At 37.0% G+C, this 15,800-nt stretch overlaps 1 pseudogene; it reads right to left on the bottom strand.

Annotated features, from left to right (window-relative positions):
* Window positions 1-431: 431 nt before the first annotated feature.
* LOC108283541 overlaps window positions 432-15,800 on the bottom strand; it is a 40,577-nt pseudogene continuing 25,208 nt past the window's right edge.

Here is a 15,800-nt window from a genome sequence, read left to right as displayed (position 1 = left end):
AAATTGGACTCACTGTAATTGGGATAAGAAGACACTCTAAGAAGAAGGCTGTACATGTGACACCTATTGCATTTTATGCAATTGTCTTGCATTCCCTTCCTTTCTTCCTTCTCTTTGAAGTGCCAGATTAAAGTATAATTACACTAGACAGTTATAAACAGGCTTATTACAAGAGAACTATATATTTAAGAAAGCGAGGCTTTTGGATAAGAAATCTCCAAATATTTTCTATGTTATATGTTTTTACAATCTTTCTTATAAAAGAGTGTTTGATGTATAACATCTGCTAACAGAAATAAATCTACACTTCACTCAAGCCCAGTAGAATAATCAAATATAAAATACAGATGTAAAGCAAACTACGTCGGCAACAGTGATTTTTGGGGCAACATGTGTAAAATATAGTATTTTGCTATCTAATATCATTGTGATCAGAAAAGAAATGTGCCAAAACTCTCTTTCTCATTCCACTTGAAATGGATCCCCATAATTCTAACAAAGATCACTTGTGATACTAGGCTGTCATCGGCTTGCATGATCCCCAGTTCACTTAACCTTTCCTTCTTCATCTGGCCGTTTTGTGTAAAGGCAGAAACCAGTTCATTTACAATTTCCTTCAACTTGCTCAAAAAGGTCAGGTCTTGTATAAAGCTCTCTTTTAGCAGGTGCACATGGAATCTGCTCCTCGGATCTACTCTTTCAGCTACATCTGCCTTTCCACTTGTCTGAATGTTAAGTGCTTTATTGTCTAGAGAAAGAAACTATGACAAATAAAGTTCAGTATACAAACTAGCCTGACTAAAACATACATATTTCTACAGTTTGTTAGAGCTTTCAAGTTTTTTTCTGCCAAGGATTCCTACTGTCATCTAACTGGAGTTTACAAATTCCGTTCCTTAAGAATCTCAATGAGTGACTGTCTTGCTCTTTATGCCAAGGTTTCCTGATCTTCATAGAGGATCAAGAATTTTGAACTCTCTGTTTATTCTTTTCATCTAGAATCTTCCCCACTCAACAGATATTTCCTATCTGTTAAGCACTATGTTAGGAGCTAGGATGCACAGATTAACAAAACAGTGCTACTTTCCTCAAACTAACTCCCAATCTAGCAGCAAATTCTAGATGAGCCACATGATCCCAGCCCCCTGGGATTACTTTCCTGAAGATTAAATGGCAGAAGGACTCTGCATAGCAATTTGCAAGGTAATTAAGGTTCCTAATCAGTTTTCTCCAGCTGGTGGCAAAAGAGGAAGTCAGAGAGATTCAAAGCATGAGAGGTTTGCCTTGAGGGAGGTTCTCTTTTGCTGAGACACAGGGGACCATGGGGCAAGAATCTGAGAGCAGCCTCTAGAAGCAGAATGCGAGCCCCAGCAAATAGCCAACAAGAAAACAGAGACCTCAGTCCTACAATCTACAGAAACTAATTCTGTCAACGAATGACATGAACGTGTTTGGAGGTAGGTTCTTCCAACTGAGCTTTCAAATCAGAGCACTGTCCAGCTGACATCTTGACTTCACCCTTGAGACCTGTGAAGAAATAAGGAATTTGCTCTTCAGGAGTAGACCCTAAAGGATGACAAGGACTACTCTTGAAACAGCTTTAAACTTTCCTGACCTCCATCAGTGCTTAATTCTCTATGACTGAGGTTTAGTAGATGGAGCTCTGTCACAGCTTTGAAGTTCACAAATATCCAGTGAGTTAGCTCACCTTTGCTGCCGAGAAAGGCAGATGACAGGGAGGCATTTCCTTCTATTAATAAAAAATGGAGGCAAACTTCACTATTGCCTCCAGTAAACACAGCCCTCAACTTGGTACATGCATTTCCCCACCTCAAACCTCAAAAGATGCCAGCCGGAGCCAACCCTGCTATCATACACCCATCCTCATTCTATACATTTATAGAAAACCACGCATGGTAAGAAGGGAATGGCAGGACCACAGAAACCACAATGTCAAGGTTTTGAATGAACAGTTGAACTAGCTGACCTTGAAAGTTTCTTTCTCCCTGAAATTCTATAATGTTACAGCTTTATCAAACTTCTCTTTCTCCATGACCAAGCATAGTCTGGCAATCTTTTGTTTTTTTTAATAGAATGCATTTTTTCAATAGATTTTTTTTTTTAAAGCAGGAAGACTCAGGTCCTTAATCAGACTTTAATGCTTAAAGAAAAGTAAATTAGGTCTGGTTTTTCTATCTAACATTCCTAAGTATTGCATACTTTCAGTTTCATCTTGGGCATTTTCTTGCAGGTTAGAGAAAATTGTTAGCTTTCACCAAGAAAACACCATAACCTTCATTTTATGATATTACTCACCAATGATATTTTGGGAATGTGACAATCCTCACCTAAGAAGACCTGTGACACTGAAAACAAATGTTTCAAGGAACTGCCTTCTTAAAAAAATCTTGGCTTTTTTCACACTATTCTAAAAATACAGCAGAAAAGCTATGCTGATTCACTGTAGCACAGCGTGACACAGCATTCTTCCGTCATTTCTGCAGATCTACAGGCAACAAAGCATTCTTGCAAAAGACTTTCAATCATTAGCTATTGATGTTATTAGAATTTATATGCTATTTAGGGCTTTCAAAATCAGAAAACAATAGGACTCAGCATGGGAATGTATAAAGCATAAATTCTTAGGTGAAATCATTCCAACCCTTAAAAAGCAGTGTCTCGGCCAATGTTCAGCTTAATGAGGAGCCCTTTCTTGCAATGGTGGGTCCACTGTCACTCTGGGAACACTTACTCCCGGGATATATTTCTAGGCCAGCAATCTGTAAATTACAATTTGAGATAATAATGATCAGTTTCAAAAGGGAAGGAGAGTTTTATTACAATCACTTTTTAGCCTTTAACACCGTGCAAATGTAAAGCACAAAGATAAAGTGTTTTACAGATAAGCTTTATTAGGTATTTTAAACCAACAAACCCTTCATTTGTTCCAGATTAGGAAGTCATGAGCATGTATCCTTTTCAAACCACACCCACCCCAACCCAACACAGGCTGTCAACATTCAATTCCTGTTCCACTGTCTTTCATTCTAGATGAATCAGTTTTCAGATTCTGCCAAAAGTAGAAATCCTTTAACAATTTTGTTAAAAGACGCACTTATTCAAAATGACCATTCTCTCAACAAACTCAATTAGTAAAGAGCAGTATTTGAGTTTAGTTAATATAATCTGAGACTAAAAACAAGACCCTACATTTAAAAATTATGCCAGTTACACGATACCCAACCCAACCTAAAAATCACTTCTATGAAGTAAGCATGCCTTCACTGCTACACAGGTTAAAATTAGCAGCTAGTTCCAATGTAATTTATACAAAGTAATCAGAAAGATTCAAACCTGGTCTGATTCTCTCACACTGTCTCTTCACACCACATGGCACCAACAAAAAAGAAACAATAATAAGAATAATTTATTTCCTAATGTTATGAGAGGCACTTTAAAGAGCAAAAATGAGTCACTCAAACCTCTATAGTTATTTAGGAAACCACTTAGGAATAATTTAATATATAAAATCATAGCTGAAGTGGAGCTGCTATAATGACTCATGACACATCTACTCCATGTATGTTAATTTTCTAAGAGCAGTCGTATACCATGAGAAAACATTTATTACTTATCCCTTTGCATATGCCTGAACCACATATGTACACACTAACTTAACTCTTCTGTAGAGAGGTTTTTAAAAATATGCTAACTAGGACTTCGGCTAAAAGATTTTCAGTTTGGGATTATGCACAAAAAAAGACATAGGAGTGACTATATTAAAAATACACATACAAATAGTTAAATATCAAACTATCAGGAATCACAAAATTTAAAAAGAATGGGAACCAGCAGCTACCTAGCAATGATACAATCATATTCAAACTCAGTTATAAAGATAAACAGATAATTTGGCAATTAAAAAGTCACTGCCATTTCTGAAACAATGGAAATATCTCTATTTTTCCTGATAGGAATAACCAAAAACCATGGCCATTATGTATAAAATAAACATAAAATAACTGAAAAGTGGAGAAAAGGCAGCAGACCAGCAATGGACCTCAAGACCCAAGAAAGAACGTCAATACAGTTGGAAGTTTCCAGGGTTTTTTTTTTCACTTCATAATCCCCAGACTTGGAGCTGACGAAGGTGGCAATCCAATACACAAACAGACAAAGACCAGAAGAGCCCCTAAAATGCGGCTTTGTCTAGTCAAAGGACTAGGCAGCCTAGAAAGACAGAAAAGAGACAATAATGCCTCCATTCCAGCCAAATAGCACAAAATAAAAGAGTGGCCCGATTCCCACCCCTGCCAGCCATGGTCAAGAGGAACCTGTACTTATGCCCTCTGAAGGCAGTAACCAGGTAACCCCAACACTCCCACTGGGGTAGAATCAGTGAAAGCAAAACAGGGAACCAGGACTTTCATCCCCACTAACTGGTTACAAGGCCCTCTCTGCGGCACTATCAGTGAAGACTGAGGAGCCTGGGCTTGTACTCCCACCTAGCAGCAAAAAGATGCCTGACCTCTCCCCATCAGGGTGATGTCAGAGCAACTCTAGTGGAGATTACAACTTCCACAATTGGCCAGTGAAAAGACCAGCCCATATACCACAGTGTCAGTGAAGACCACATGGGAAGCTAGCTCCCACCCTTACGCAGCAGGAACAACGAGCTCCTCTACCCAACTTGAGTATCAACAGAGGCGAAGGGGAAGCGATGACTTTTACCTCCACAAGTTGATGGCCACCTACTTCCATCTTTTATCGTCCTGTAGGAATGTCAGAGAAGTTAGAGAAGACACAAACTCTCATAATGTAATATAAAAATGTCCAAGATTCAAGTGAAAATCACTTGTCATAACCAAGAACCAAGATGTCAAATTGAATAACACAAAAAATCGATGCCAAAACCAAGATATCAGAGATGACAGAATCAGCTGACAACTTGAAATCAGCCATGATAAAAATGCTTCAGTGAGCAATTATGAACATACTTCAAACAAATGAAACATGAGTCCCAGCAAAGAAATAGAAAGACCCAATTAAAATTTTATTTTTTATTTCAATAGCTTTACAAGTATAATATAGTTTGAATATTTATCCCCACCCAAATCTCATATTGAATTGTAATCTCCAATGCTGAAGGTAGGGTTTGGTGGGAGGTGTTTGGGTCATGTGGGCAAATCTCACATGGCTTGGCCCCATCTTTTCAATAAGTGAGTTCTTGTGAGATGTGGTCATTTCAGTGTGTGCCCCCTCCAATCTCCTTTCACTTGCTCCTGCTTTTGCCATGTGAGGTACCTGCTCCCTCTTTGTCTTCTACCATGATTATAAGCTCCATGAAGTCTCCCTAGAAGCTGAGCAAATACCAGCATCATGCTTCCTCTAAACAGTGGAGAACCATGAGCCAATGAAACCTCTTTTCTTTTTAAATTACCCAGTCTCGGGTATTTAATTACAGCAATGCAAGAACAGCCTAACACAGATAATTGGTACTGAGAAGTGGGGCATTGCTATAATGACACCTGATAATGTGGAGGCAGCTTTGGAAGTGGGTAATAGGCCAAGGTTAGAAAAAGTATGGAGGGCTCTGAAAAAGGAATGTGAGAGAAAGTTTGGAATCTCTTACAGACTGGTTAAATGGCTGTGACCAAAATGCTGATAGTGATATGGACAATGAAATCCAGTCTCAGAGGGACATGAGGAACTTACCAGAAACTGGGGCAAAGGTCACGTGTGTTATGCCTTGGCAAAGAGCTTGGCTGCATTCTGTTCGTGCCCTAGGGATCTGTGGAAGTCTGCACTACAGAGTGATGACTTAGGGTATCTGGCAGAAGAAATTTCTAAGCCACAAAGCACTCAAAAAGTGACCTGGCTGCTGCTTCTAACAATCTACGCCCAGACGCAAGAGCAAAGGAATGACTTTTAAGTTGGAGCTTTAAAGGGAGAGCAGAACATAAAAGTTTAGCAAACTTGCAGCCTGGACATGTGGCAACGAAAGAAAAAGTGTTTGCGGGGAGAAGAATTCATGCAGGCTATGGAACAACTACTTGCTAGATATTTGCATAACTAAAAGGGATCCAAGTGCTAACATCAAAGACACTGGGGAAGAGGCCTGAAGGCATTTCAGAGCTCTTCACGGCAGCCCCTCCTATCACAAGCCCAGAAGCCTAGGAGGGAAAAATTGTTTGGGGGGCCAGGGCAAGGTTCCTACAGCCTGCACAACCTCAGGACAATACTCCCCACATTCTGACTGCTCCAGCTCCAGCTGTGGCTCAGAGTCACTGCTCATGCCACTCATCTAGTGGGTAAATCACCATAGCCTTTGGTGGCTTCCACATGGTGTTAAGCCAGTGAGTGCACAGAGCACAAGAGTGAGTGAGGCTTGGTACTCTCTAACAGGTAAGCCTGGGTGTCCAGACAGAACTCTGCAGAAGAAGAGCCCCCACAGAGAACCTCTACCAGGGCAGTTCCTAGAGAAAATGTGGGGTTGAAACCCCTACACAGAGTTTCCACTGGAGCATTGCCTAGTGGAGCTGTGAGGCAGGTGACCAAACTCCAGACCTGAGAACAGGAGATCCACCATCATCAGCTTGCACCCTGAGCCTGGAAAATCCACAGGCACTCAACAGCCAGTGAGAGCAGTGGCAGGTGCTGAACTCTGCAAAGCCAAAAGGGAAGAGCTGCCCAAGGCCTCAGGAGCTCACCCCTTCCACCAGTATAACTAGGATGTGGGACATGGAGTCAAAGGAGATTACTTTGGAGCTTTAAGATTTCATAACTGCCCTGCTAGGTTTTGAACTTGTATGTGGCCTGTAACTCCTTTCTTTTGGCTGGTTCCTCCCTTCTGGAATGGGAATGTTTACCCAGTGCCTCTACCTCCACTCTGTCTTGGAAGTACATAACTTCCTTTTGATTTTACAGGCTCATATAGATGGAAAGGACTTGCTTGTCCAGATGAGATTTTTAACCTTAAACTTTTGAGTTAATGCTGGAATAAGTTAAGACTTTGGGGAACTATTGGGAAGACATGATCACATTTTACAATATGAGAGAGACACAAGATTTGGAAGGGTCCAGAGGCAGAATGATATAGTTTGGATATACATTTTTCCCTGCCTAAATCTCATATTAAATTATAATCCCCAATGCAGAAGGTGGGGCCTGGTGGGAGGTGTTTGGATCATGGGGGCAGATTCCCTCACGGCCTGGTGCCGTCTTCATGTTAGTGAGATCTTGTCATTTATAAGTGTATGGCACTTGCGCCCCCACTCTCTCTCTCTCTTGCTCCTGTTCCAGCCAGGAGCCGTAATATGCCAGCTACCCCTCTGCCTTCTACCATAATAAGCTTCCTGAGACCTCCCTAGAAGCAGATGTCATTATGATTCCTATATAGCCTGCAGAATCATGAGCCAATTAAGCTCCTTTTCCTATAAACTATCCAGACTAACAAATTTCTTTATAGCAGTGCAAGAACATCCTAGTACAGAGTACAAGTGCTTTTGGTTGCAGGATGAATTGTATAGTGCTGAAGTCTGAGATTTTAGACTATCCATCACCCAAGTAGTAAACATTGTACCCAACAGGTAGTTTTCATCCTTCACCTTTTTTCCAACCTCGCCTATTCTGAGTCTCCAATATTGGTGATACCAGTCTGTATGCCTTTCTACACCCAAAGCTTAGCTCCCACTTTTAAGCGACAACATGTAGTATTTAATTTTCCACTCCTGAGTTACTTCTGGTAGAATAATGGCCTCCAATTTGATCCATGTTGCTGCAAAAGACATTATTTCACTATTTTTCATAGTTCAGTATTTTCTGAGTAGCATTCCATGGGGTGTGTGTGTGTGTGTGTGTGTGTGTGTAAAACACAAAATAAAAATTTTAGAACTGAAGAATACAATAAAATTAAAATAAAGAGCTCAATGGATAAGTTCAACAGCAGAATGAAAAGAACAGAGGAAAGAAGCAGTGCATGGGAAGACAGAGTAATAAATATTACTCTATCTGAACAATAGAAATTATAATGAAAAATAAAAGTAAACAGAGCTTCAGGGACCTACTGGACTATAAGAAAAGATCCAATATTCTTGTCATCGCAGTCCTGGAAGGAGAAGGGAAAGAAGGTGAGGCTAAAAAGGTAACTGAGGAAATAATGACTAAAAGCTCCTATATTTGATAAGACACAATAAGCCTACAGATTCAAGACGCTAAGCAAACTCCACACAGGATAAACTCAAATAAATCCATGAAAAGATATATCATAATTAAGTTACTGAAAGCTAAAGACAAAACAAAAAGGATCAAAAACATGAGTAAAAATTTTACACCTTACCCATTGGAGAGAAATTGTGATTGACAGCATCAGAAACCACAGAAGCCAGACTAAAGAGGCACAGTATTATTTAAGGGTGGAAAGAATAGAACTGTCAGTCCAGAATCCTGTACCCAGTAAAGATATTCTTCAGTAATGATGAAGAGAAAGCTCTCTGAACAAAAGAAAAATGATAAAAGAGGAAATCTTGGAACATCAGAAAGGAAAAAGGAGCACAAGTAAGCAAAAATACCAGTAAGTAGGCTTTCCTTCTCCTCTTGAGTTTAAATTATGTTTGAAATTTGAAATGAAAATATTAACATGGTCTAACATCATTCTAGATGTAGACAAAGGAGATGTTTAAGACAATTATAAAAAGAAGAAGAAAAAGCGATGTAAAGAAAAGCAGGTTTCTCTACTTCACTTGAACTGGTGAATGAAGACACCAGTAAACTGTGAGGCTATGCACATATATACCTGGAGCAATCGTTAAAAAGAAAATCACTAAAAAAATAGCTATATAAAAAGATATACTCAAAAACAAATGAAGTTATGAAAATTGCTCAGGTAATCCACAGGCTGTTGTACTCAACAGGTAGTTTTCATCCTTCGCTTTGCTTCAGGAAAAAGCAAATCAAGAAATAAAAAGCTGAACAAACAGAAAAAAAAATAGCAGACTAAAGACTAAACATCAATAATCAAATGTAAACAATCTAAATATAAAGGCATTAAAAGACACAGATTGTCAGAGTAGATTAAAAACATGACTCAATTATACGACTGTCCACAACTAAATTTAAACAGAATAATAGAGGTAAGTTGAAAGTAAAATGGTGGAAAAAGATATATCATGCAAACATTAATCATGGGAAGGCAAGTGTGGTTATATTAATGACAGATAAGGTAGACTTTGGAGCAAAGTAAATTACCAGAGACAGACAATAACATTATATAATGAGAAATATGTTGATTCACCAAAATCACATAGGAATCCTAAATGGGCATACAACACATAACATAACTGCAAGATATGTGAAGCAAATACTGACAGAACTGAAAAGACAAACATATCCATACTTGTGCTTACAGATTTTAGCAACCTTCTCTCAAAAACTGACAGAATTATTAAACAGAAAGTCAGAAAGAAATAGAAAAACTCAATAATACCACCAACCAATTTGATCTAGTTGACATTTATAGAATGCAATACCCAACAACAGCAGAATACACATTCTTTTCATAAGGCCATATTACACATAACAAGATAGATCATATCCTCGGCCATGAAACAAACCTCAACAAATTTCAAAGAGTTGAAATCATACACAGTGTTTTCTTACAATCATGGAATCAAACTAGAAATCAACAAAAAGATGACAATAAAACTCCCAATACTTAGAAACCAACGTTGGCTTCTCATTTCTGCATGGGTCAAAGAATGAAAATACAAAACAAAATTTGTGGAACGCAGCTAAAGTAATGCTGAGGGAAGTTTGTTAACATTAAGTGTGCACATTAGAAAAGAGGAAAAACCTCAAATCAATAACCTAAGGTTTCATGTGGAAAACACAGAAAAGGCAAAATAAACCCAAAACAAGCACAAGAAATGAAATCATAAAAAAAACAAAAACCAAGGAAATTGAAAACGGAACAACTTTTAAAAATCAATGAAACAGAGTTGGTTATTAAAAGAGAGAGAACATACAAACTACCAATATAGATCACGAAACAAAGATTATCACTACAGACCCTACTGACATCAAAAGAATAAGGAACTACCACAAACAATATACGCAAATTTGACAACTTAGAAGAAATGGTCCAATATTGCTAAAAGCAAAAACAAACAAAATTTACTCAATAAGAAACAGGTCATTTGAACAGCCCTTTAACTATTAAGAAAGTTGAATTCATAATTTTAAAAATTCCAAAAAATAAATCTCCAGGTCCAGATGGTTTCATTGGAGAAATTTATCAAATATTTAAAGAATTAACAGCAATTCTACAAAAACTCTTCTAGAAAATAAAAGAGAAAAAAATACTTCAGAGTTCATTTTATGAAGCTAGTATTAGTGATACCAAAACCAGACAAAAACAGGAGTATTAAAAAAAAAAAATACAGATCAATATTCTTTATGAAAATAGATGCAAAATTTCCTCACAAATCATTAGCAAGTACAATTCAGCAAAATATAAGAAGATAATATACCATGGCCAAGTGGTATTTATACCACTGAGGCAAGGCTGGTTCAAAATTTGAAAATCAACCAGTATAACTCACAATTTATTATTATTATTATTATTATTTCTTGTAAGAAAAATCAGGTGATCATCTCCAGAAAGGCAGGAAAAGCATTAAGGAAAGTAAACAGTCACTTATGATAAAAGTTCTCAGAAAAATAGAAATAGAGAACTGCTTTAGCTTGATAAAGACTATCTATAAAAAGCCTAGTTAACTTTACTGTTAGTGATGAAATATTGAATACATTCCCCATAACATGAAAAATAATGTTAAGATATCTATTCTTACTACTTTTATTAAAATAGTGCTTGAAGTTCTGGCCAGTGCAATAAGGCAAGAAAAAAAAAAGTATACTAATCAGGAAAAAAAAAAAACCACTTTTCCTAGTTACAGATAACATGATTGTTTACATAGAAAATCCCAAGGAATCTACAAAAACCCTTCTATAACTAATAGGTAACATTCAGCAAGGACACAAGATACAAGATTAGTATATGGAAATCAATTGTTTCTATATACCAGCAATCAATATATGAACACTGAACTTAAAAATACATTATGATAATCTAATGATAACAAGTAATGGAGAAAAAACTCTCTATTCAATAAGTGGTGCTAGGATAATGGGCTAGCCACATGCAAAAGAATGAACTGAACTCCTTTCACCATATGAAAAATAATCAACTGAAAATGGATTAAAGACTTAAAAATAAGGTCTAAAACTATAAAAACCCTAGAAGAAAAACTAAAGAGCTTCTGCACAGTAAAAGAAAATATCAGCAGAGTGAACAACCTATAGAATGAGAGTAAATATTTGCAAGCTATGCATCTGACAATGGTTTAATGGCCGGAAAGAAAGAAAAGAAGAGAAAAAAAAAAGAAAAGCAAGGCAAAGCAAAAACCAAACAAACCCATTGAAAAATAGGCAAAGGACATAAAGACACTTCTGAAAAGAAGATATACACATGGCCAACAAGCATATGAAAAAATGTTCAATATCACTAATCATTAGAGAAATGCAAATCAAAACCACAATGAGATACCATCTCGCACCAGTCAGAATGGCCATTATTAAAAAGTCAAAAACTAACAGATGTTGGTGAAGTTACAGAAAAAAGTATGCTTATACACTCCTAGTGGTACTGTAAATTAATTCAGTCACTATGGAAAGCAGATTCAAGATTTTTCAGTGAACTTAAAACACAACTACCATTTGACCTAACAATCCTATTATTGGGTATATACCCAAAGGAATATAAATTAAACCCATATGTTCATTGCAGCACTATTCACAATAGCAAAGGCATGAAATCAACCTAGATACCCATCAAGGGTGGACTGGATAAAGACAATATCATACATATGTACCATGGAATACTACACAACATAAAAGTCATGTCCCTTGAAGCAACATGGATGTAGCTGGAGGCCATTATCATAAGCACATTAACACTGGAACAGAAAACCATATGACATGTTCTCACTTATAGATGGGAGCTAAAAACCCAATACACACAGACACAAAGATGGGACCTAAAAACCCAATGCACACGGACATAAAGATGGGAACAACAGACAACAGAACCTATTTGGGTGGGGAGAGTGGGAAGTGAGTAAAGATTTTTAAACTACCTATTGGGTACTATGCTCACGACCTGAGTGGCTAAATCATTTGCACACCAAACCCCAGTGACATACAATTTACCCATTGTAACAAATCTGCGCATGTACCTCATGAATCTAAAATAAAATTTGAAAAAAAAAATACAAAACACATACAACATTTGTATGCTGAAGACTACATAATGCTGATGAAAGAAATCAAAGATTTAAGTAAACAGAAAAATATGTTCAAAGATTGGAAGACTCAACATAATAAAGATGTCAATTCTTCCCAAATTGATATATGAGTTTATTAAAATTCCTATCAAAATCTCAGCATGATTTCTTGTGGATACAGACAAAATTATACTAAAACTTATATTGAAAGGCAAAGAACTTGGGTAGCTAAAACAACTTTCATAGAGACCAAGTGGGAGAAATCACTCTATTTGATTTCAAGACGTAATATACAGCTACAAGTATTAGTGAAGAAATAGGTACACAGATCAGTGAAACAGAATAGAGAACGCAGAAACAGACCTATACAAATATGCCCAAATGATATTTGAAAAAAATGTAAAACCATTTTATTAGAGGAAGGACAGTCTTTTCAAGAAATGGTAAAGGAGCAATTGGACATCCACAAGCTAAAAAAAATGAATCTTGATCTAAGCCTCACATCTTACAGCAAAATTAAGAAACAGATCACAACTTTATATAAAATGTAAAAGTATAAGACTTTTAGAAAAAAATAGGAGAAAATATTTGTCAATCTACAGCTAGGCAAAGAGTTCTTAAACTTAACACCAAATAGCTCAATCCATAAAAGGAAAAATCGATGAATCAGACTTCATCAAAAACAAAAACTTTGCTCTGTAAAAGCCCATATAAAGAAAATAAAAAGACTGGCTTCAGTGCAGCAGAAAGTATCCACCAACCACATACTTCACAAAGGACTAGTATCTGGAATATATACAGAACTCTCAAAACTACAGCAAAAAAGGACAAACAATCCAATTGGAAAATAGGCAAAAGTCATAAACAGATGATAGAAGAATAGCAAATAAACCTATGAAAAAATGTTCAATATCATTAACCACTACGGAAATGATAATTAAAACCACAGTGAGATAGTGCTATACACCTATCAGAATGGCTAAAACAAAAAATAGTGAAAACACCAAATGCTTTCAGGATACGAAGAAACTGGATCACTCAACAGTATAACCACTCTGGAAAACAGCCTGGCAGTTTCTTTAAAAAACTAAGCATATGAGTATCATAGGACCTACAATTGTATTCCTGGGCATTTACCCCTAAGAAATAAATAATCTAGATGTCCTCCAACAGGTGAATAAACAAACTGTAGAACAACCACACACTAGACTGCTACCCAACAATAAAAAGGAACAAATTACTGGTATATACAGCAACCGGAATGAGGCTCCAGAGAATTGTGCTAAGTGAAAAAGCCAATCCCACAAGGTCATATCCCAAAAGGAATGTGGTTTCATTTTTAAAACTTTTTTGAAATGATGAAATAATAGAAATGGAAAACAGATTAAGGTTTGCCAGGGAAGTAAGTGGGTGTGGCTGGTTATAACAGGGAACAGGCAGAATCACTGTGGTGATGGACATGCTCTTCAGCCTGACTGAATGTCAGCACTCTGGCTGTGCTACAATGCCGTGGTTTCATAAGATGTCACCCCTGGGGCAAATTGGCAAAGAGCACATATACAGGATCTCTCTGTGTATTTCTTACAACAGTGGTGAATCTATAATTATCTCAAAATAAAAAGTAATTAAATAAAAGCAACTTAGCTTTGACTGTTACAAAATTGTTTAAAGTTATAATTTTAAGGGTCTAAAATTCTTTGAAATACCATAAATTATGAGATTATTTTTCTTCCTAATGTTTTGAAAATGCTACATAAGAGCCTTGTACAATTGAGCTTGAATGACTTAGTAAATATAACTGCCTGAACTTCTTTGAAGAAAAAGGAGTATGCACTTACATCTTAGTCTCATATTTTATATATTTATTTACAACTTAAAACTATTTCCCAAAAAGACAAGAGCTCATCATATCTTGTTATCATGTAAATCCAAGTTCTTCATTAAAAATTCTGATGTGCGTGCTGTGGCTCGTGCAACTTTACACGGCAGCAGTTTTCTGATGAGGTCTCACTACGGTGAGTGCCTGTGGTGAAAACATACAGCTGACGGGGTGATGGATGCAGCAAACCACTACCGTAGCATGTATATACCTATGTAACAAACCTGCATGATCTGCACATGTACCCCAGAACTGGAAGGAAGGAAGGAAGGAAGGAAGGAAGGAGGGAGGGAGGGAGGGAGGGAGGGAGGGAGGGAAGGAATGAAAAAGAAAAGAAAAGAGAAACAAAAGAAAGGAAAAGAAAGGAAAGGAAAGGGAAGGAAAGCAAAGGGAAAGGGAAAGGGGAAAGGAAAAAGGAAAAAGCAAAAAGGGAAATAGGAAAAGGGAAAAGGGAAAGAGAAAGAAAGAAAACAAACATACAGCTGACGCTTTAAGAAGTAATGTACCTTTTTCAGTATTAGGGACAGCCTGGGGCTGACATAAGATATAGTCTAAATATTTAATAGCTACCATTTAAACTTGAATTGGAAATTCATTAAATACAAAACAATGACTACTTTGAGTTATTTTCTAAAATCTAAAAGCAACACTCTTAAAAAAGAATGACTTGACCTCAGACATGCAAAAGCACTTTTCATTACTACAAAAGAATATCAGAGAGCAACTCTGCTCAGTATCTTGGGAAAAAAGGATATTATTCAAGAAAGAAGACACAGATCCTAGGAAACAAATACTACGGCAATGTGAAGACAGCTAGTTTCTGTCTAGTGCTAAATTGAAAACAAAGAATACAGACCACCAGGTTGGAAAGTATTAAAAGAAAAGGATGATTGCACAGAAAAGAAATTAATATTAAACTAACACATTTTCAAGAATAGGCTGAACTATGTTTCACTTCAGGGTAAGATTCCTAAGTTGTCATGCTATGTACATAAATAAATAATCAGCCTTCCACATACAGGCATACACTGGAGATATTGTATAGTTTCCAGACCACTGCAATAAAGCAAATGTTGCAATAATATAAGTCACACAAATTTTTTGATTTCCGAATGCATATAAAAGTTATTTTTATGAGAGAAGAAGGCAGGAGGATCACTTAAGCCCAGGAGTTTGAGCCCAGCCTGGCTACACAGTGAGATCCTATCTCTAGAAAGAAATAAAAATATTAGCCTGGTGTAGTGGTACACGCCTGTAGTACCAGCTACTCAGAAGGCTGAGGCGGGAGAATCACTCGACCCCAGGAGATGGAGGCTGCAGTGAGCTAGGATTGCACCACTGAACTGCAGCCTGAATGACAGAGCAAGACCCTGTCTCTCAAAAAAGTTACGTTTATAAAATATTGTAGTTTAAGTGAACAAAAGCACTATGTTTAAAAAAATGTACACATCTTAATTTAAAAATACTTTATTTTGCTAAAACATGCTAAGGATCATCTGACCTTCAGCAAATCATAATCTTTTTGCTGGTGGAGGGTCTTGCCTCAATGCTGACAGCTGCTGACTGATCTGGGTAGTGGTTGC

This window comes from Cebus imitator, unplaced genomic scaffold (assembly GCF_001604975.1).
Source record: "Cebus imitator isolate Cc_AM_T3 unplaced genomic scaffold, Cebus_imitator-1.0 Scaffold261, whole genome shotgun sequence".
Lineage (NCBI taxonomy): Eukaryota > Metazoa > Chordata > Mammalia > Primates > Cebidae > Cebus > Cebus imitator.
Note: the sequence above shows the minus strand (reverse complement) of the source record. Positions and strands in the feature narration are given on the sequence as shown.